Source organism: Enhydra lutris, unplaced genomic scaffold (genome assembly GCF_002288905.1).
Source record: "Enhydra lutris kenyoni isolate GAN:26980312 unplaced genomic scaffold, ASM228890v2 scaffoldscaffold21, whole genome shotgun sequence".
Lineage (NCBI taxonomy): Eukaryota > Metazoa > Chordata > Mammalia > Carnivora > Mustelidae > Enhydra > Enhydra lutris.
Genome location: NW_019154105.1, coordinates 3,177,367 through 3,201,466, shown reverse-complemented (window position 1 = coordinate 3,201,466; position 24,100 = coordinate 3,177,367). Strand labels below are relative to the sequence as shown.

Genomic DNA, 24,100 nt, shown 5'->3' with positions numbered 1-24,100 from the left:
TATTGCTATTTAAAGTACTGCATTACTATCTCAGCAATAAAAATATCAAAGCCAAACCCTATGTTTCCTTCTATAATGGATTTAAATGAAAGTACTCCTTTATGCAATCTGGTGCTTTTAAAACTGATGTAAAACTGGTGCTTCTAAAATATATATGTGAGGAATGCACTTGAGAGGTAGTAAGAGTCAGGGAGAGGGAAGACAGGGCATCGCTCTGGGACTGCATTTCACAACTGGTTTGCAAAAGACTTAGAAAACTTGTCCTCTGTTGTTTACCATTTCTCCGTGCACAACTACACGCCATCATTACATGTCCTCCCCGAATGGTGACTATTTATTTGCATTCCACAGTTTTAAAGAGCCTTTGTCATTCCAACTCCTTAGCACTTCAAGAAAGGTTACAAAGACACATTGTTTCATATGTAATTGTAAATAATTCAAGAATTATTTGAAAAAGTTTTCAATTAGTGATAAAGGATCCCCTCTTCCCTCTCGTTGGTATGACTCTGTTGATACCCTGTGCTACATAAATCACATCCAGATTTCTCAACAGGCCAAAAGCTAGTGTACCACAGTCTAGTTTAGGGTAAGGAGTATCATCTTACTGAGATTTTCCTATTTGTTTTAATACCTGCTCTCTAACTTCATATTTTAGAACTTCTCTTTATTTCTCTCTAAATGTGAACAATTAAGTTTATTTTAGATAGCCAATCCATGGGAATATTCAAAAGGAACAACAAATACTGTTGGAGAAGAAAGCCTGGAACATCAAAACGGGATTGTGGTCCATTTTCCTCTCAAAAATGTCTGCTCAATAAATTTAGATCTTTCAGAAATTATTGAAGAAAGAGAAGAGCAAAAAAGCAAAGTAGTTTCCATTAACTTTTGCCTAAAAGGCAGAGACATTCATCAAATTATACATCTTCTTAATAATTTGGAGACAATATTATTCTAATTGTCAATTTTATTACTTACCTTGTACCTAATGTCTACAAATAATACCTGTGCAAAAGGGTGTGAGAAAAGCAGAGAGAAGACTACCCGAGAATGAGGTCAAAATCCTCGGTAATGCAGTGGTCACCGGTCATGCACTCAGACTATATTTTGTATTGTCTAGAACCCTCAAACAAGACCCATAGCATGAATGTAAAGTGAAAAGACGCTCTTCTCCAAATTGGCTAAATATGATTACCAAAAGCCATAGGAACATTATACATGTTATCTTCATTACATACCCCTTCTCTAAACATTTTTTTCAAGGGGGACAGGTAGGAAAAATGACATAATTAATAAATATTTGAGCAAAGCAATAACACAGTGCTTCTAAGCCACAATAGTCTAACTATAGACGTAATAAGAAATAGATCTGAACTTTGCCTGTGGAAACAGTGATGAGCATTAAAAATATGATCTTCTGGAGTCCTTTGAGAATCCAACAAATCCATGAAGAATTATATTATGGCAGCATAGAAATGAATTGATGACATCTTTTTCTTGTGTGTTTATGGACCTAAAAAAGTAAAGGTTTTCTCTCTTCTGCATAATTTTGAAAAGAAGTTATTATGAATCTCTACTTTTATTTGACTGTCATCACTAATTAACTAGATGTAGATATAGGGCTCCTTCTCTGACCACTTTTGTTCTACACACCAGGTTAATCCTAGTGACTCAGATTCATTTACTTGAAGCAAGTGGGTAGTTTTTAAAAATGAGATTCATAGTTCACCTGAATTCTTAAAATCTCTTCAATGTCTAAATTATGTCAGACCTAATTATTTTTCATTTCATTTGATGTGGTTTAATTATAGACATAAAAACCCAAATGAAGAAAACCCTACTGAGTTTGACTCTGAGGTCCTTACTTACACACTTACAAAATGTGGGATTAAGTACTGATCATCAGCTATCGGATGTCTACTGATGCAAGTACTAAAAATACCTGTTAAAAGCAACATCCACTCCTGGGTTTTAACACATGCCCATCAACAAATAAATAAATAAATAAATAAATAAATAAATACCTTTACCCCTCCTAATCAAGGAATTGGTATTTTCCACTTTTTATCAAGAGCTGATAATGTGGGGGTGTATTTTTAATTTACAGAAATCCAAAAAATGGTAACTTGAAGGATTTATGTTCAAGAATTACTTCCTCTGTTAAGCTTTACCCTGTTCTCCCAGTCACGGAGCTCTTTCCCTCAAAGTTTCCATGGCATCTCCACTACAGCCAAACTACACTATACCATAACTATCAGCCTGAATATCTAAAAAAGTAAGATAAGTGATTAAGTCTAAGGGTTCCAAAGCCCTAGTTATGGATCACAGCTCTACCACTTGTTAACTGTGTGATCATGGGCAACTCATTTACAGCTCGTGCCTCAGTTTCCTCATCAGTACAATGAGGAATAAAAATTGGATCTATTATTCTTAGGACTCCTATTAATACTATTAATCTATTAATACTCAGAGAGCACTTTGTACACTACCTGGCACTTAGTAAACTCTCAATAAGAAACAGGTACTTATTACCCAAACCTCCTCGGTGTCATTGAGTGCCTAACACAGAGTGCACTCATAATAAATCCTCACTTAGAAACGAGAGAGTAAATGGATGGTAAACACATAAATGAACGAATACATAGTGACTAACTTCAAAAACAGGAAGACAGAGTAAGTATAAATTTGAAAGAGAAAAAGGATTACAAAGGAGAAAAATACAGCCATGGGAAAGGATAGAAGAAAATATAGAGAAACTGGAAGAGAGTAGCCCTAAAAAGGAAAAGATTAAAATGGAATAATTAAAAAAAAAAAAAAAGAACTATTGGCCAGAAGGGAATTTTTATTCAGTATACCATCAGGAATCTTCCTCCCAGAGGAATCTGTCACCTACTCCCTCTTGGGGTCACTCCTGACAACCAACTGTGCCAAGCGTTTTGGTATTCCACATTCCCATAGACCAATTTGTTCACTCACCTCTGGGCTGTACTTATTGAACATCCTGGTTGAGCCGTCTGAATGTAAGTCTACTCGAGGGTGCGTGGGTGTGACACAGCCAGTGATCAAAATACCTTATGACCCACAGTTAGTGTTTTCACTCTGATGATACACAGCTCTAGGAGTCTCCACGAAATGCCTGGTCAAACACTTGTTCAGGCCACAAACAGCAACCTAATTTTTTAAAAATGTGTGTGTGTGTGTGTGTGTGTGTGTGCACGTGTGCATACATGTGCACACACAGCCTATCTCAAAAGTGCTATGCAGACTGGGATTGATTCAAATAAGAATATAGAGAAGTTGGGGCGCCTGGGTGGCTCAGTGGGTTAAGCCTCTGCCTTCAGCTCAGGTCATGATCCTGGAGTCCTGGGATCGAGCCCTGCATCGGGCTCTCTGCTCAGTGGGGAGCCTGCTTCCCTCTCTCTCTCTCTCTGCCTGCCTCTCTGCCTACTTGTGACCTGTGTCTGTCAAATAAATAGATAAAATCTTTAAAAAATATATAGAGAGAGCAGCTCTTCAATTTTCATACCACATCAATCTTTCTAACCATATCCCTGGTATCTAGAGCATATATTTCTCTATTCAACCCATAATGTAGAATATTTATGCCTCAGGCACTCATCGTGGTAACTCTGGAATTCCTTCTCTCCAGATCAGTTGGCAAAACTATCTTCAAGAGGGAAGCTCTAAGTGAAATACTAGCCGTCTCTCTAGGTGCGGGTTTTTCCTACCAAAGTCCATGAAGACTGGTGACGTCTCCAAGGTGCCCCAGGGGTGCCTCGGGCCGCGCGGTGCACAGGAGAGGAAGGAGCAGGCACGACGCAGGCCTCCCAATCCTCATTTGGCTCAAATAACTCCGCCCTCACCTACCTTTAAAAGCGTAATTCACTATAAGATTTTGTTTCTGTTTGTATCAAAAATGTGTTTCATAACTATTATTCAAGATTTTCAGGCCTATGTTAAGCCAGGTCATGAGTAAACAATTCATACACCTAGACTTGGTTACTTTACTTTTCTTTAGAAAGGCCTTCCTAGATCTAGAACTACGACACCATTCCCTCAACTTCTAGTCACATAACGAGCCCAAATGATTTCTGTTCTAAGGAGAATTTTCTATTTTGGAAAATTGCTGCTGAGGACATATATATTAGGGGATCAACTACTGAAATTACAAGTCGGCTAGAAAAAGCTCGTCACTTCGGTAAGTTTACCCGCTTCCTTTGTATTATATAACGGTGACCACAGCTCAGCCTTTCTCATTGTGAGCTGGCTTCCAAAGAGCTCAGCCACATGATATTCTAGAAGTTACCACTACCCTTAGTGTTCACTTTCTGGTATAGCTCTATCTTGACTTCTGCCCACAATTATTTCTTTATTTTTATTCTGAAGTTTTATGGTAGGTTTTCTTCTTAAGACTTCCTTAGAAGTAGACCAGCTTTAAGTAAATGTGAACTAATACGTATTTCTTTCTGAAATCTCCATTTTCTTATTCATGAAGACTCCGTACTGAGCTAAATCTTCAAAACACTCCCACAAAGGAATTACCTCAACTTCTATCTTATATGAAAAGATAACATCATGTCTATTTCCCTTCTTTGTTGCCTTTTCTTATTCCAGTAGGACTTAATGAGGTACTCTGCAGATAGCTATGTCAAATGATGACTAATTTGAACTTAATCTGAGTTAACTTAGATAATTAATATGAACTTGAAGTTTATACATGCAACCATATTAAAACTATAATATTCTTCATAAAATCCCCAAAATTCTTCTATAAGCATAAATACCCTTTGTCTAATAACTAAAAGCTCCACCTTGTTTTCTTTGGCTTCTTAAAAAAAAATAGGTGTACTATGATTCATTCTTTATAAACTTGAAATGTATTAACATATCAATTCATCTCTTAGGGTAGAGCTCTGTGACGAATCTTTACTCCATTATCCACTTCCCCTCAGCCTAAGAAGGAACAAAATGAATCAAGGATAAATCACAAATAAAACTCTGGTCATAACAAAGTCTAAATTCACAGAATCTGTCAGCTTTAGCTTCACTTAAGTGATTTTCAGGCATTTAACAAGTATCTATTAGAACAAGAAGTTCATTGACATTTCTCTAGAAATCCCTGTTGGCAATACCTTCTCTTGGGTCTCCTCATACACAAAAGTGGAAAATTGAGAGCCAAAATAAAATTGTCTAGTGCTGTTACTGCTCTGCAGTTAACTAAACAAGAGATGAAAACAAGGGAATTGTAGAAACTGACATATTTGCTGTTGGTTAAGTATACAGACCCCAACTCTGTTGCAGTTTTTGAAAACCAATTTCACCCATTCATTTTCACTGTAGCCAGTAATAGTAGTGCTAGCCAGAGCAAGTGCCACATTTCCCATCTCCTGAGCATTAAAATTCTGCTGGCATTAACGCCTATGAACTCCTTTACTAGCTATCTGCACAGGATATATTTCACTGCTATAACTGTTATAGTATTACGCTCACCTCATAAATATCCATTGACAAGCTGAAGCATACACCTACACTTTAGTGTAGACTTTTCAAACACAGATAGCTGATTTATTTATATCTCTCCTTCTAAAAAGAATTTACTAAACCTTCATGCTCTGTGCAACTGTAAACAGCGATTCAAATTTAAAATTGTATACAAAGCACAGATATATAGAAATAGACACAAAACAATTCAAAAGGTCCTGGAAATCATGATTATCAGGAAAGAATGCCAACTTGAGGACACAATAGGCTCTTTAAGTGGAGATCTTCTACAGCAACCGAAGGTACAAGACTGAAGAGAGGGCATAGACTATCATCTCTCTCTTTCTCATATACACGTGACAGAGCTCCATCTATACATGAGATATATATGTAGAGAGAGAGCACACGATTTATATATAAACACATACAATTATATATACACATATATATAATATGAGATAATCTGTATATCCTCTGCTCAAAATAAAAGTGCAAGATTTTGAGCTGAAATAAAATTTCCACATACTCTTTTGCAATGGAAACTCAATGCCCCATTTTACGGCAGAGACCATACACTATATGGATATACAGTAGATGTCATGAAGGGCTGAGTTTGCTTGACAAATTTACTTTCAAATGTTTTTATACCCTTTTCATTCTATTATGACACCTGCAAAATTTTAGTGACTCTACACATACTGTTAACATTTACTTCAGGGAAATGTTATTCAGGTTGGTCTCCTAGTTTCTCTTGAGATTCAGGCATACAATTAGAAGGTAATAAACTATCTAATCCGTACCTCCTAATAAGATATGAAATTGACCCTTCAAAGTTATTACTTGTAAGAAATATAGATATACAATTTTGACAGTTTTCCAAAAATATTGTTGGAAATATCTTCTTGGGCCTCATGATACATTGTAATGAAAGTAGATGCCCAAAAGAATTATATATGTAAAATCAGAATTCCATGTATTATTTTAGTTGGGCACCTCATAAGTAATGTAGGAATAATTTTCTACTTTCTAATCTCAGAGCACTAATTGTATGTTTGGTCTTAAACCAACAGTAAAAAAAAGAAAGTCAAAATATAACTTATAGCTATAGAAAAACAGTATGTAAGTTCTATATATGCACAGTATAGCATTATGGGTATATAACAAAAGACTGAAAACCATCCAAATATCCACCAGCAATGGACAAGGTAAATATAAGATACAGATAGATAATGGAATATTATAAATCATATGCAGCTGTTAAAAAGAATGAGGGAGCTCTGTATATACTACTGTGGAATAATGACCAGATTCACTAATGAAAAAAAAATCAAGCTGCATATAGGATATACATTATGCTATATTTTGTTACAAAGAAGAAAAATACATTAGAATTGACACATACTTATATTTTCAAATCGAATACAAAGCTGATATTTGCCTTAAAAGTAAAAACAGTTACTGATAGGTGGAAGGAGGGCCCAGGGTAGAGTGGATAAAGATATAAATGAGATCTTTTAGTAGATCTTGTTATATGCTATCAAATGCAATCATAAATATTTTACGTTTTCAAAACAATATTTAATAGAAAAGTCCTGCAAACTAAAATAGCCTTCACTAAGAGCAAATCAGAATGCTGCCAAAAACTGAGGATATGGCAGGAAATCTGAGAGAGATCCCTCCATAGTACATGAGCTTTTCTGCTGGAACATGGAAGTAGTCAGTTGAAAGCTGGGAGAAAGTCAGGAAGGAGAAGATATATTTCCCTCTCCAAAGGGACCTTCCCCAAGGGAAAGGAAACAGCTCAGTAAAGGTTTGGAGAATGAGAGGACTGAGAAAAATAACCCTGAGGGACCTAGGACCTTTTAAAATGATAAGGCAGCACCCTGCTGAAACTTAGGAACAGAAGAACTGAGAAAAATCTCCAAGATTAATGAGGCCTAGGCATTGGCCAGTCAAAGGCTATAGGCAGGAATCAACATGGAAGCTGGTCCCTCAAGCTGTAGGAAGTGGCAAAGGGTGTGAGTGAGGGGATGCGATACCAGCAGCTGGAGAGCAAAGACAACTCCCTGCAGTCAAAAAAGCTCACAGGTGGGCTATAAAGCAGAGAGAGCATGAGAGAGGAAGAGAGCTCTGATGAAAAGAAATCCCTGACCCTTCCCTCAAATTTTTAAGCCAATGGTGAACTAAAAATAACTAAGAAGACAACAAACTGTGATCCAGCTCAGCTACAGATTGGTAACATGACAGAGGAAGTGATATATTTGTTTCTAGAGGTAAATATCCTCTAGTCTTTTTTTATGTACAATGACCAGCAAAAAATAACAAATTATGGTACACACCAAAAGCAGGAAATTATGACCCATAATCAATGGAAAACACAGTCAATATGGGCAAAACTGCAGTTAATAGATAAAAAAAAACTTAAAATAACTATGATAAAAATAAAAAATCTAGTGAGAAAGATAGGTAGCATGCATAAAAATATGGTAAATTTCAGCAGAAACTATAAATAGGAATGAAATGGAAAAGCTAGAGAGGAAAATGTAATAGCAGAATACTGTTTTGTGGGGCGCCTGGGTGGCACAGTTAGTTGACTGTGTGACTCTTGATTTTGGCTCATGTCATGATCTCAGGGACATGAAATCAAGACCTACATCAGGCTCTGTGCTCAGCACAGAGTCTGCTTGAGGATTTATCTCCCTCTGCCTTTGCCCACCCCCCACTGTGTGCCACACACATATTGTCTCTCTCAAATGAATAAATAAATCTTAGAAAAAAAGAATAATGTTTTTGATTCATGTAAAGATAGACATACAGCATAAGAAAAGCTCATTGAACTTGAGGGTAGGGGAACAGAAATTGTTCAAATTGAAAAACAAAGAAAAAAAAAACAACTAAAGAGAATCTGAGACTAGTGGGGGTATATCTAATTGATTAATGAATAATTGGTGTCCTAGAAGAAAAGGAGAAATAATGGAGAAGAAAAACTTGAAAAAAATAATGGCTGAGAACTTCCTAGAATTGATGAAAGGCATAAACCTACAGATCAAAGAAACTTAGTGACCCCCCAAGCAGGATAAATACACAAAAATTGTATCACAGAACATACAATAAAAGTTATGAAAAATAGAGAGTATCATAAAAACATGCCTCTCTGTTCCTTATCACCCTCCACCAGACAGTATATAGAGAGAAAACACTCATAAGCAGGACAGCCAACTTTCTATCAGCAACAGTGGAGGACACAAGACAATGGAACTCCCCCAAAAATGTTAAATGGGGGCTAAGAAAGGGAAGTCAACCTAAATTTCCATATTCAGAGAAAATACTCTCCAAGAATGGAGGCAAAATAATTTGCAACAATGTGGATGGAGCTAGAGTGTATTATGCTAAGTGAAATAAAACACTCAGACAAAGACAAATACCGTTAAGATTTCACTCCTACGTAGAATTTAAGAAACAAAACAGATAAACATAAGGGAAATGGGGAAAAGAGAGAGGGAAGCAAACCATAAGAGACTCTTCAAACCATAAGAGACTCTTAACTATAGAGAACAGACTGAGGGTTGATGGAGGGGAGGTGGGCAGGGGACGAGCTCAATGGTAGTGCATATTATGGAGGGCACGTCCTGTGATGAGAACTGGGTGTTCTATGTAAGAGATGAATCACTAAATTCTACATTTGAAACCAATTTTACCATATATGTTAACTAACTATAATTTTTTTTAATTGAGTCTAAAAAAGGAAAAAAAAAATCTAGGCAAAATAGAAACATCTTAAGATAAGCAAAACCTGACAAAATGTATCTGGAATAGACTTCAACAAAAACAAGTGCTAAAAGCTCTTGAAACTAAAAGATAAGACATTAGATGGAAACCTACAGTTGCAGGAAAAAATAAAGAGAAACAGAGGGATAAATGTGTGAATAAACAAGAGATACAAATATATAAAAGAAATAAAATTTCTTTATGACATTACTGATTACTTAAAGCAAAAATAACATCTTATGGAATTTCTAACATACGCAGAATTAAAAATATATGATAATAAAAGCACACAGGGAGGAAATGGGGATTAGGCCACTGTAATGTTTATATATTATTTTTAAACTATTATATTATTTGATAGTAAATTGTGACAAGTTCAAATAGCATATTGTTATTTCCAGAGCAACCACAAAAAACTTGCACAAAAATATAGCTAAGAAAGAGAGGACAAGAAATGGATTCCAAGAAATTACTCTGTTAACCCAAAAGAGAGCAGAGAAGGAGAAACAGAATAAAGAAGGACAGAACAAATAGAAATGAAATACAGAGATATAAGAACTGGAAACAAATTGAAACAAATGAATTGGATACATAACTATACCCAGAAAAAAATTATTTCAAGTGACTAAAACAGTATTTTGACTATATATCAATAATAGAATATATTCCATGATAAATAGAACAGCAAAGAAATGTTTTGTTTCATTCATCAATCTTAATTTTATTAATACTATTTTATTATTAATGTGTAGCTATGTATTTAATAGGTTAGAGCAAATAAGTAAGCTCTTTGGTATTGTTACGACCAAGTTAAGAGAAAGGTAATACAAGTATAAATTTTAAAATATTCAATAAAATCTCTTAATACTAAATTGGAATTGAAAAATATACCATAAACTCATGATTTTTCTCAAAACTATTTAATTTTCTAGGTTTATGGACTGAGATGCTTAGAAGCAATGACAGCCCAATAATAATTAGCACCCTAATACCCAAAATGTGTTCTCTAAATACCATTATCTACTAAAAACATCTAGGGCCCTTTGGAGTTGAATAGGTTATTCCTGTTATAAAACAGAAAATGTAAAAGATGAGTCTGGGACATTTTATGCCAAAATAAAATAAATTTATGAAACACTAACGTGGGCCATGTCAAAACTATAGAAGAATCAATATGATGGATCAGGCTTTTACCACCTGCTTTCTCTGCTCCATCTTGGCATACCTAGTAGTTAAACAACTGATGCAATGCATTATAAAGCACACAGCGCCACTTATGAATGATCCAAGCCAAAAGAAAAAGGCAAATCTGAATCACAGTAAGGGGGTACAAAGTATCACTACATGTAAGTGTGTGTTGGGAACCGAGGCTAGAGGAGTTTTAATTGTGTAAAAAGTGTTCAAGGTAGCTCTTGAGCAGAGATTCAAAGGAAGTCAATGAAACTGGGACTACCTGGGGAAGAATAATCCTGTTAGAGAAACCAAGTGTAAAGACCCTGGGATGAAAGTGTTTTAGGCATATCTACAGGAAAGTAACAGAGTGTGGCAGGAACAGACTGAACAATGGAGAAGGTAGGTGATGAGGTCAGAGAGGAAGCAGAGACCCAATCATGCAAAGCCTTATAGGGGTAACTGCTACAAATCCTCCTTTTAAAAAGCAAAGTTACTGGGGCATCTGGGTGGCTCAGTCGGTTAAGAGTCAGCCTTCTCCTCGGGTCATGATTCCAGTGTTTTGGGATCGAGTCCCAAATCAGGCTCCCTGATCAGCAGAGAGTCTGTTTCTCCCTCTACCCTCCCCCTTGCTCATGATCTCCCTCTCTCTCAAATAAATAAATAAAATCTTTAAAAACAAAAACAAAAAGCAAAGTTACTAATTATACAAAGTTAACATCTGGATCTCTCTCATCTCTTTTACAGTAGATTGAATTAAACTGTTAAATGAGTTACTTTTCAAATGTCTTAAGATTCACATGTGCCAAAATATTCTCCCTCCCTTCTTCCTTCTCTCCCTCCCTCTCTGAGACACACACACACACACACTCAACAGACAATATCAAAATAAAGAACTCAAATAACTACCATTATATCAAATAATGGCTAATTGAAAACTTAATCCATATTTGAACTATACATTTAGGAAAATGTTAAAAAAATCCAAATGAAAGCCATATTACATCATTACTGTTTAATTAGGTAAGAAATAGAATAAATTAATTTATGCTGCATTAAAATACTAAGTTCCATTAGAGTATTTCTAGACTTATAATGGTTATGTTAGTATCACAGAGCAAAACTTTTATAAGCAATTCATGTATTCTTTCCTAGGAAATTAGGCATTGAGAAAATTCATTTGTCTTATCAAACTGCTTTTGGCACATTTAAGAGAAATCCTGAATACTTACATATACATCATCAACACTGAAAAATATTCATTGAGAGATTTTCCTAATGTGTAAGACCCTAAGGATGCAGTGATGTATCTCTTGCTAAGTTTCTAAGAATTAAATCTTCATTTTTGTGGCCCTGAAACAGTACATGTTGTCTCACTCGAAAGTTACTACTAAAACTATGCTGATGATTTTAGCCTGCACTTAATTCACAGAGATTTGTACTAGCTCTCTTAAAAGAACTAAAAGAATTCACAGTTCATTGGGTCATTTGTCAGACAGCTAAATTCCCAGCTAATTTGAAACTAAGGCTTTTTCAAAGAAAACCAATTATTTAAAAACTTCAAGTTTTTAAATTGATAACATATAGATAATATCAATTAAAGATACTTTACAGAAATGTAAAGTTTTTGGGGTGCCTGGGTGGCTCAGTGGGTTAAAGCCTCTGCCTTCGACTCAGGTCATGATCCCAGGGTCCTGGGATCAAGCCCCACATCGGGCTCTCTGCTCAGCAGGGAGCCTGTTTCCTCCTCTCTCTCTCTGCCTGCCTCTCTGCCTACTTGTGATCTCTGTCTATCAAATAAATAAATAAAATCTTAAAAAAAAAAAGAAACGTAAAGTTTTCAAATCTTCATTGTTAAGGACAATTACAGATTATTTTCTAGGACTATAAATAAAAAATTTTATGAAAAAAATCCACCTATCAGTTTAGTTGGAATATGAGTCACTGGAATATTGTTCTTTCAGCATGGCAAGCATTTTAGTGAGCTCATTCCAGGCATTCAGTCCTAATAGAAGACATATAGATGTATTCAATTTTTGAGCAACAAATTTATCCCTTATTTTTTATCACATGTTGGAAAAACAATCTTAAATAATTGGTGAAGTCATTTTTATATCTAATTGAGAAGACATCCAAATCCCCAAAGTCAGGATTTAATTTTGCTTATTAGAGACTAGTATTTAGATGTATGATATGAAATGATATATGCTTTTCTGTAGCACAGAAGTAATGTGGATTAAAATTCTTCACATTATACCTCTACATTCTAGACTGCTGGCACAGCAGCCAAACGACCACATTTATTACTAAATCTACACCACAGAGAACAAAACTGGAAGTGGCACCTTACACTGTGTGTACTAAAATGAGGCTGATAACTGCATGTGGTCTCTCCCTACTTTTATGTGCAGACAGTTTTCAAATACAGCCATAGGGATTTATATTGTAAAGATAGATGCCACTGTGACCCAGATGTCATTTCACTGATGAGTGAGAATACAACAGCATTTAATGGGAATCCCTTGCTCACAGTTTGAAAAGAAACTAAACATGCATTAATTTTGCCTCTTAATCAATGCAGGCATTCCTAGCCTAAATAGCATATCAACAAAAAAGACTGACTCTTAAAATAATTGTGGAAATATCAAATCATCTCTAGAGATATAATTAATTCAACATAATTTCCCCAAACAGAAAGAATAAACTTTCAAAGTTTAAACATTTATACACATAAAAGCACATAGATGCATTCAAATAGGTAAACAAACATGATCTGATGTGACAGTGTTTCTAACTACTAATAACTTACTCGTGTGTAATAAGGTTCTTCTGCATACAAAGGACAGTTTGCTTCTTGGTCCACAGATCTCAATAAAGTTAAGTTTGTGCAAAAGAGATGATAGATGATGGAATGATAGAAAGGAAGGAAGGAAGGATGGAAGGAAGGAAGGGAAGGAGGGAGGGAGGGAAAGGAAAGGAAGATATACAGATATACTGAGGTGAATATAGAGTCAATGTTCAGTTATCCTAGAAAAACTAATTCTGATATTTTAAGCCAAAATGATTTTCTATGCCAAAAATAATATCATTAGCCCAATATCTTACCCTACTGCAAAAAACAAGAGACTCTGGATGATAGCAGAATTGTTCAGCATTATAACAGTCCTCCTAATTTATTTTTAACAAACAAATCTAAGTATTAGTTTCAGCTTCCTCTTCTTTCCCAGACCCCAAGCTCCATGATGTTTTCTCCCCACCATTTTGCAAATGCATAACACGGTGTTCACCCTACAGTTTGAGGGCTTACCAGTATTTGCTGAGTTAATAGTTACTGGGTTTGAGGTACTGAATTTGATCTATGCAGTTAATATCTCTCTGAAATACATAACTGACATTAATATCCATACGAATATCATTCAATCTAACTACAGAACAATTAGCAAGCTATAAAATAAAATACAATGGTTCACTTGTCTAAACACAGAAACACAAAACTATAAAACTGGACTTCAGTTTTTGCTAACTGATTGCAATTAAGCAACAGTGGCCATCATTCCATGGACAAAAGTCTTCCTGGCTTATTTTGAGACATGAATATTCAAGCCATCCTCGATCTCCCATTTCCTATATGCCAACCCAATGGCTTCGCATAAGAGGGAGATGGATGAACTTCAGGATAGACTTGTTCTAAGCTGGGAAACAAGTAGGCATCAGAGAGGAACGGAACTTGATGTCAATTTTAAATGGACAGCAGATGGTAGAAAGTGAGTCTTTTCATGCTTGCAAGCACCAACGGAAGAGAGAGAGATAAAAGCATATATTGTAAGTCCATTGTGATGCTTAGATCTAAATCATTGCATGTTTTGATAAGCAGGAAGTAGTCATTTTGAGCAATCTAACCACATGTAAACATATCATGAAGTAGTGAAACATTAAATCAGTGTCCAGTTAGTTAACTGATTTCCTGGGCATTTATTTTCCTTTATCCCTCAGCTACCCCTTGTCAAAGAAATCCATATTTGAAGAAACAGGTTTCTTCACACAAGTGGCATACTACTTGCTATCTGTTCATTGTTAAAACGTTCTGGAGACTAAGTTATGCATCAATGAGGGCTTATTCTACATTTATTAGTTATTAACACCATTGAATTTGAAAGCAATATGGCACAATTCATGCTGATCTTCCAAAAGGTATATTTTTAAAACACTCTCAACATTGGTGGCATTTGCTGACAAATGTGAAAGCTTAGGATTTAATTAGTACTGGGCTCTTTATCAACAAGTAAAAATTTGGGCTTAAAAAGACTGAAAACATTCTTTAAAAGAATAAATACATCTTGATAAATCAATTTCCATTAATACATCTTATTTAACATTAACGAGAAGGTCTTTAATCTGCAATGCATTGTTGGAGTTGTTCTTCCTTTGGTGAGAAGGTACTAGAAAGTTATTAATTGTGGGGCAGGACTGGAGCACAGAACATTCTTCAGAGTCAGGAAACATGAAAGGAAAAGGCGAGAAACGGCCTCTTGCAAATACACAACCTCTAATGTTCATAAAACTTGCTTTCTTTAAAGTCAGCCTCTGGTACACTTTTTAGATATGACAATGAAAATTCACTTTCAAGACCTTGCTGCTTTAAAACAGCTCTATGACGGAAGCAAAACAGAGGTAGTCACGCATCAGTACAATACCATAACAAAAGCTGCGCCAAGCTGTCATACTTTAATCTGGCATCCCATCATCGCAGATAGAAAGGCTATGTGAGATGACGACGGAATGTGTTGCTTGAAAGGCATCCCGGAGAAAAATCCAACTCAGCAGCACATTTTTAGATTTCAATGTGAAAGTTGGTCATTCTAAATATATACCATTGTATTTTTTCATCAAAGTCAACACCTATCTTTGGAACTTAGAGAAGACTGAATGAATAAAATATTCTTATATTGTCAAACCCCAAACACGGACCATTGTATGAGCATTTTTATTCTCCTCTGACAACATCAATGCACCTTGCAAAATGAAAGCCAGATGTCCATTCTACTTAGTGCTTTTAAAGGTCTGTTTTACAGACTTAAATTATATTCACTGGGTTTTAGTTTTAGTTTTTGTTTTTTTCCAAATAACGATGGCATTGAAGCTTTTGATAATGGAGAAAACATATTTTTATGTGGATCTTTTGGTACTTCTAGCTTAAAATATACAGTCTGACATATGTTTAAAACAGAGCATATGGAAATGATAAAAAGCAAATCTGAATTCCAAGTTCAAATACTGGTTCAAAAGCTACTTTACAATAATTTCAAATCATGCAGGTTACTGAGACTCCAGACCAACAGAAACAATTAATCTAACCTCCAGGACTTAAAGTTTCCACGGTTCATAGCTCATTGTTCGGGTTCTACAAAATTTATTCACAGATTTTTCAAAGGATTGTATCTGGAGAATCCTTCTCTTTGTGTGACTTAGGGTCACTCTGTATGGAGCCATACCAAAAACAGCACCCGTACAAATCAGCCAGGGGGTAAACTAACAGCAATCCGCAAGTACTGTTAGCCTAACAATTCCCATCTGTCTGCTTAAGTGCACTATCGCTGAGGTGGTGTCTATGAACAATAAGTATGGGGCGACCAAAGTCTGACAAAAATTTAACGTCATTCAGCTATTCTCAAGATGAGAAAAAAAAAAATGAAAGAAATTTTCCTTTGTTGCTTTTTGCTTTTAGGGGGAAAAGACAAATTATGCCTAACAAAATGACCTTAGAAATGACTTCCGCCAATCAGTGTGTTCTTAAACAATCACTACACTGTCCTAGGTCTTTATGTTGGGAGAACTGTATCCTAAACACTGATCCAAAATGATGGCTTTGGAAAACTTTCAAGATTGCAAAGGGTGTGCTGAATTAATAGTGATTAATATGCATTGAATGAATCAGCCAATATTTGTGAATGAGAATTTGAATCCAATTTCTGTAAGAATTAATAATCTAAGATTCATATGTTCTTGGGGATGTTTCTGAGAAAATTCAGTTAGCCAAAATATTTAGCTTACCAAAACATAGCAATCCCAATCATGTCTATGAAAACAGTTTATTGTACCATGTTGTTGATGAGATAGGAAATGTGTCTAACTTGATGTCAGAATAAGGTTCGAGTTCTAACCTTATTATTTTACAAACCACATGTCAGTTTCCTATCTTGAAGGTTATGTTAGCTTATGTGAGAAGTGAGATGGTTGCCATATTGAAGCAAATTCAGAGATTTGATTTCAAGCTTAGAAAGGAAAATGAGAATTTATAAAGAACTGTAAAGACTTACATGTTGAACTATTTTATTTAAAAAAATCAATTTCATCAAACGTAGAGACAGCTGAACATAACATGTCTGTAGATATTTTTAAATGAACTAAGAAATCCAACTATGTTTCTTATATGGGAAAGCTGCTCTGAGGTTACCCTAACTTATCATAAAAGTCTTTTATCTTTGTTCTCCTATGCCAAGCAAAATGCCCACGCTGGAAGTACCTAGTACCTACATACAAAAGGAAAAATAAGTAGAAAAGCAGAAACTTAAAAAAAAAAAAAAAAAAAGCTTACCGTTATCCCCCTTCACATTCATTTGGATAACTATTATAAAAATATTGATAAATAAATGAATACAAAATAACAAGTGTTGGAGAAGATGTGAGAAATTGGAACCCTCACATATTGCTGGGGCTAGGGAAGATGGTGCACTGGGGAAGACAGAATGGTGATTCCTCAAAAAATTAAACACAGGATTGTCAGATGACCCAGCAATCCCACTTGGGTGTGCACCCCAGAGAACTGAAAGGAGAGACTGAAACAGCTGTGTACAGTCCCTATTACACACCCGTGTCGATCGTGCCATTTTGCATCACAGCCAGACGAAACCCACAGTCCGTCAACAGATAAATGCTTAAACAGAATACAGCATATACGCACAATGGGGTATTATTCAGGCTTAAAAAAGAATTCTGATACACGCTACAATATGGATGAACTTTGAAAACATTATACTAGTAAGGACAAACATTGTATGATTCCACTTCTAGGTCTTACCTAAAATAGTCAAATTCGGAGAGACAGAAAATAAAACGATGGTTACCAGGGACTAGGGGAACAGGAGAAGGGGGAGTTATTGTTCAATCGGGATGATGAAAAAGTTCTAGTGATGAACAGTGGTGTTGGCCGCGTACCATTGTCAATGTACTTAATGCTACTGACTCCTGCACTTAAAAATGGCCAAGATTATTAAGTCTGTGTTATACATATTTTGCCATAATAAGCAGTTATTATTTATAGGATTTTAAAATCAGCTGAAATATCATAATTTGTACAATTCACTGACAAATTCAAGATATACAAAAACTGAAAATTCCCATATACTGATAATAATTAAGTCAGGAATATTATGGAAGATTTATGTTTAAATAAAAGCATTTATTAATTTATTAAAAATATAAAACAAATTTTACTATAGATTATTAATATGTGGCTATCTATATATATTTATCATAATTATTTTTAAAGAGTTTTGATTTATTCATTTGACAGAGAGAGTGAGTGAGAGCATGAGCAGGGTGGAGGGTCAAAGGGAGAAGCAAACTCCCTGCTGAACAGGGTGCCCGATGTGGGACTCAATCCCAGGACCCCTTTGATCATGACCTGAGCCAAAGGCAGGCATTTAACTGATGGAGCCACCCAGGTGCCCCCATGATTATTTTATTTATCAAGCTAGTCAATTCATTTTAATGTTCCACCTTCCTACATGGAGTTGTTGGCACACGTTCTCATATCAAGATAAAACATTCTAAAAACGAATATTGGCTATTAGACCAGGATGTAGTCAGTAATGTCCTCAGGGCATAATGGGGAATGTGAAGCTCTTTCTTCCTACAACATATGACCCTCCCCCCACCGCCATGGCAGTGCTGGTCTGAGTTTTGTGCCTGTCAGTTCTCTGATTCTCTTCCTTGCAATGCTGACCTCTCATTACTGTGTTGTGTCCATCTTTCGTAGCCCCTCTGCCCCCAATTCTATTGTCCTGCTTCTAATCTGTCACTGGGAGGGAAACCAGATAATCAAGCCCAGTAAAAGTAGGCAGGAAATAAAAATAGGTAATTGTGTAAATGAGCTGGAACTCTTCGACATCTGTTTTTACTGACCAGAGAGTTACTTATTTCCATCGACACTTCTAGAGTGTGTTTTAGGTATGGGAGTTGCTGATCTATTCTGTAATACCACATACAGTTGCCTCTCACGGGAACAGCACAGAGGTTAGGGGGGTTGCTGTGCCCTGCTCCCCCATAGTTGAAAATCCACATATAACTTCCCACTCTCCAAAAGCTTAACACTAACAACAACCTACTGACTGTAAGCCTCACAGATCACATGAACAGCGAATTCGCATGTATCTTGTACGATATTATATGTGTTATTTGCTGTGTTACAAAATATGTGTTATTTGCTATTCTTACAAAAAAGTAAGCTAAGGAAATGAAAATGTTATCACTAAGAGGACCACGTAGTTCAAATCCACATTGCCTGATGGTCAGCTGTAGCTTGTAACACAATCTCACGAAGATTCTACAGATTAAATTCAGCATCCTGATTATCTGTTGAATATAGAGCCATACTTTTCCTACATGACTGCAATAGTCTTAAGTCTACATTTCAACACATTTACCAAAATAGAGTCCAACTCGAGCAGTCTACCAATCTAAACAACAAGACCAAACTCACATTATATATATTCACTGTCATAGAAGTGCACACATATTCAAATCGTACATAATTTCTCTCAACTTGAAAATTTTGCAAATGTGTTTTGCTATACTTCCTTATTTAAATGCTTGGTTTTAACTTCTTTTGCATATCCAGGCTAAAAGTAAATAACTATTACATTTTATTTTTTAAGAGAAAGCAAACGAGTAGTTAGCTTTACAAGGGGTGGAGTCAGGGGACACCAGGGGCAAATATTTTATGTTCACTGACGTGTCTCCTTTCCCAAACTCCTCTTGCACCAGCCGAGTCAAATAAATGCTCTTGGATCTCTCCCTCCCCCCCTCTCCCCCACCCCCCGGTTCTCTCCTCTCTCTCTTTCTCTCTGCTTCTCCCTCCCTCCCTCCCTCCCTCCCTCCCTCTCTCCTTTCAGATAAATGCCAGTCATTTGGCCAGGGCTAACTCACAGAAGGTGCAGCAGGCACAGATGGTACTGATGCATAAATGTAATCTAGTAAAAGAATGCCAACGCCAGCCCAGAACAGATTCCAGATAACCGCGGTGCACTTACAGGAAGTCTGTGATCGGCAAGGTTAACGCCGTGGCAGCGAGAGCTCCCTATTTGTTCCCAGATCAACAACAGAAATTCCTGAGCAAATAAGCACATTCAACTCATCTTATTTGCCACAAATGTATTAATTTAGACAGTATTTCAATGAACAATCTAGCCTTAGAAATAATACAAAAAGGGGATAATGTCTTTTGTGCACCTGCTTGAACGCAGTCACGTACTCATGTATCTGAGGGTCTATGCACTCTTCCCACCCATTCTCTAGTTCCTTACCTCATTGTGTTTTCTTTCTAGTTCTTGTTACCTCAAATTATTGTTGGTTGTGTTCTAATATGCCAAATACGCCCCCCACCCCGCAGTTACTCTTATACATATCACTCCTCACACAACTTCACATTCCGTGCTTAAGTACTGGTCTTCTGTCTCCTGAGCTACAGGTAAACTCCACAAGAGAGCCTGGGTCTGTCCTGTGCAGTGCGGTCTCTCAGCACACAGTAATAAACCGCTGACTGAACAGTATCAAGGAAAAATAAAGGCCCTCCTCTACACACGCTCACATGCTCAAACTCTCCCAACACACACTCAAATTTATCGTAAACTGCTAATATAAGATTCCTTGAAGATTATCTTAAAAAAAGAAAAACAAAATAGTCACTAAGTCAAATCACCATACTCTAAGTTTGGAACGCCCACAAGATATCCCTTATACAGGCAAATTCCTTTAATATTCCTATTTTGTTAATTCTAAAGACAAGCAGAACATTAATAAAATTACCTCTGCTTAGTAATCCCACCTGTCCCTGCCTCAGAGGTAAGTGTTTCATGGAGACGGCCGCCAAGAGGAGAAAAGGGTTAAACATTTAATGTGTGATTCAGTCCAGCGAGAGTAGAAAGGTGAGTGAAGGAGGCAGTCCAGGAGGGCAGTAACAGCGGGGCAGAAAGAATTTCCTCGTATGATTCTATCAACGGCTCACAACGACTCTCAATGGCACAGAGGAGTGACGCATTTTCCTTGGAAAAAGATATTCCTTCTTAATTTAATTTCCTAATTTTTCACTATACACCTATTTATTTGCTCCTCAAATATACCCAACTTACAATAAAAGTCGTCACTACTGCATTGGGTAACACAGTGTCCTTCCCATACTGAAAAAATTATTAACTATCCAAACACAGGATACACTGATTATAGCTTGGTGAAATGTTATACGAGTGTTATCATAAAAACCATGTGACAATATAAAGAATGATGATCATATCATTTTTTTAAAAAGCTAGAAATCAGTATTTATATAGGATGATTTCAGTTATATTTTAAAAACAGCCTCAGAAAAAGTTTTGAAGTAATCCTTTCTTGAATAGTTTTGGTTTGTGTGATTTGGGAAGACACTGTTTTCTTCTTTGTCCTGAAATTTTTGCAAATTTTCCTTAATCAGTACATGTTTGTTCTGCAATAAGAAACATTTAAAAGAAAACTTGCTACCTTCTTTATTCTACCCCATACCTTCTACACACACACACACACACACAATGGAGCTTTTTTTCTAGTTGTAGTCTTCCCACTGAATCAAATTATTGAAAGAAACTAAAGAGCTGCTAATAATTTTAACTTTTTCTCCAATATAAACTGCGGCATGTTAAAAAAAAAAAAAGTATATGGAAAAAGCAACAGGAAAGAGTTTCTGTGTATCAGTAAATGAGTGTCAATGCTTTTGAGTAAGATGAAAGGTGTGGGAAGCATGGAGGCTTTCTTGGGGCACCTGGGTGGCCCACTGGTTATGCAGCAGACTCTTGGTTTCCACTCAGGTCATGAAGCAGGAGTCCTGGAATCGAGCCCCACGTTGGTCTCTGCCTGGGGATTTCTCTCCCTCTCTCTCTCTCTCTCTGCCCCTCCCCCTGCTTGTGCACTCTCTCTCTCTCTCTCAAATAAATAAATAAATAAGTGTATCTTAAAAAAAAAAAAGAAGAAGAAGAATAGAGGCTTTTTTTTTGTCGTCTTTGAAAACCAAATCCGCCGTTTGAGAGTCATCTGACTTGTAATGACATTATCTTTTTCACCTGATGTTCCTTATTTATAAAATGTGGAAGTTGTAGTATTGCCTCACAGAGCTAGTGGGAGAATTATAGGCTTGCACACGAAGCTCATGTCAGACACATGATAAACACTAACAGGGGCGCCTGGGGGGCTCAGTGGGTTAAAGCCTCTGCCTTCGGCTCAGGTCATGATCCCAGGGTCTTGGGATCGAGCCCCGAATCGGGCTCTCTGCTCAGCGGGGAGCCTGCTTACCCATCTCTCTCTCTGCCTCCCTCTGCTTGTGATCTCTGTCAAGTAAATAAATAAAATCTTTTAAATAAAGATAAACACTAATAAAGGCTATTACTACTATTAGTACTAAGACTACTAGTATTTCTATCTAACAGAGATGAACTGGCAAATAGGTTGATACATGGAATTGTCTATATAGAACTTCAAAGCAGATAATGGAGCAAAACCCAGCACCTACATTATAGTCAAGCTCCAAACCAAAGAAATATCTATTTATTGAGAACTTCTTTCAAACACACAGTTGTTGGAGCGAGATCTTGTGCTTTCAGAGGATTGACTCTGAGAATTTTAAGAAAACAACAAAACAGTGCTGGCCATTGCTAAAAATAGACAGGTTTAGGGGCAGGTGGGTGGTGCAGTTGGTTGAGCGTGGGACTCTTGGAGTCGTGATCTCAGGGTCATGAGATCCAGCCCCGCACAGAGCTCAGTGCAGAGTCTGCTTAGGAGTCTCACTGCCTCTCCCTCTGCCCCTCCCCACTTCTCTAAAACAAATAGATCTTTTTTAAAAATTAATAAAATTAGGTATATAACATGCTCCTAAAATTAAACTGAATGCCCTCCAATAATGTGAAGAATTTAAAAACTATATGTTCCTATTTTTTTTTTTAACCTCACCCCCTTGGCTGATTAGAACAAGTGTCCTTTCTTCCCGGCGGACCCAGCTTGGCCAGCACAAAACGGGGCTGGATTTCAATGACCCTCCATTACTCCCTCGGTTTCCACCTCTATGCAGGACATAATTTGATCACCTGGAATCAGCATTCCTGGAATTACACATAACTTGTGATGGTACATCATGGTTCACAAATGTGAAAATGAAATAGTAACAAAGAATTGGGAGCAGATTGTCTAGGGAGAAATACAGATCATAAAAAGAGAAGCTCAAAGGCCAGATGGGATGGCAAAAAGGGGACCTGAAACAGGAAATGTCAGAGAAGCAGTAATGGGTGAAGGCCAGGTCAACACGCTAAGATGAGGAAGTGTAGTAGAAACTACAGTGTAGGGAAGTACACTGGTATTTATGCTTACATGCCTGAAGTGTGCAGAAACTATAAGATATGTTTATAATTCAACCCAAGGACTTGAAAATCTAAGGCGGATTAGAAAGTGAGTATGCTGTGCCCACTTGTGTCTATCCTGGCTACTCGTCTTCGGAAGGAGCACCGGCCTCTTGACATCACGTGATGACATGTAGAGCATCTCTACCATGTTCTAGCTGTTGGATCGCCCAACAAAGAATGAGACTTGAGTTCGTGTACTTTCAAGGGATGGCTCAGCTTTCAGGGGGATCTACCTTCTTAAACTACAAGTGCATCCCCCCTCAAAAAAGGACTGAGAGCTATGACCCCATCCTAAAGTTGTAAGAAAATGTGGTTGACTGGGATTTGACATATTACAATCTAATTATCGATCGCATATTCTAATACTGAGCTAGCATTCAGTTCTAAGCGTAGGAAGTAACCAGACACCATGGCCAGTACTATTGTGACGTCACTTCTTAAAGGGCTTCAGTGGTTACGACCATTGCTCAAACACTACAAATGAGATAATTATTGAGTCCATAGGTACATTTTTTTTTTGCTGGATTCTTAATCTCTATTCAGATAAATTTCAAAATGATATAATGCTATGTAACTGTACTAGTTTCAGATCTCCTATCATCTGAACTTGGCTACTCTCTTTCAAAGCCATTACAATTCTTTTTCCTCAGTCAGCACCGTAATTGGCAGCCCTGCATTAGAACCCTACTCAGACATCCAGCACAAGAAGCTTTCCCCTTAATCTCATATCCAAAACCTAAATGAACCCTACTCAGACATCCAGCACAAGAAGCTTTCCCCTTAATCTCATATCCAAAACCTAAATGAATTAGCCAAAACGTTCTCACATTTTTCTAATTCTATTAAAGTTTCTCTTCCTTTTAAGATAATTTATTTCCTCATAAAAGTTCAGGTGTAATTGCTGATGGAAGGAAATACTGAGATATTTCAACAGCATTCAAGTTGGTCTCGGGGACTGGACAATGATACAAAAGAAATAAAAATCC

The 24,100-nt window shown here is 36.6% G+C and overlaps 1 protein-coding gene across 1 annotated transcript in view; it reads right to left on the bottom strand.

Moving 5' to 3' along the window:
• The window catches only part of LOC111149195 (anthrax toxin receptor 2), a 147,238-nt gene that overhangs the window by 2,167 nt on the left and 120,971 nt on the right, over nt 1–24,100 (bottom strand). The window lies entirely within an intron of this gene.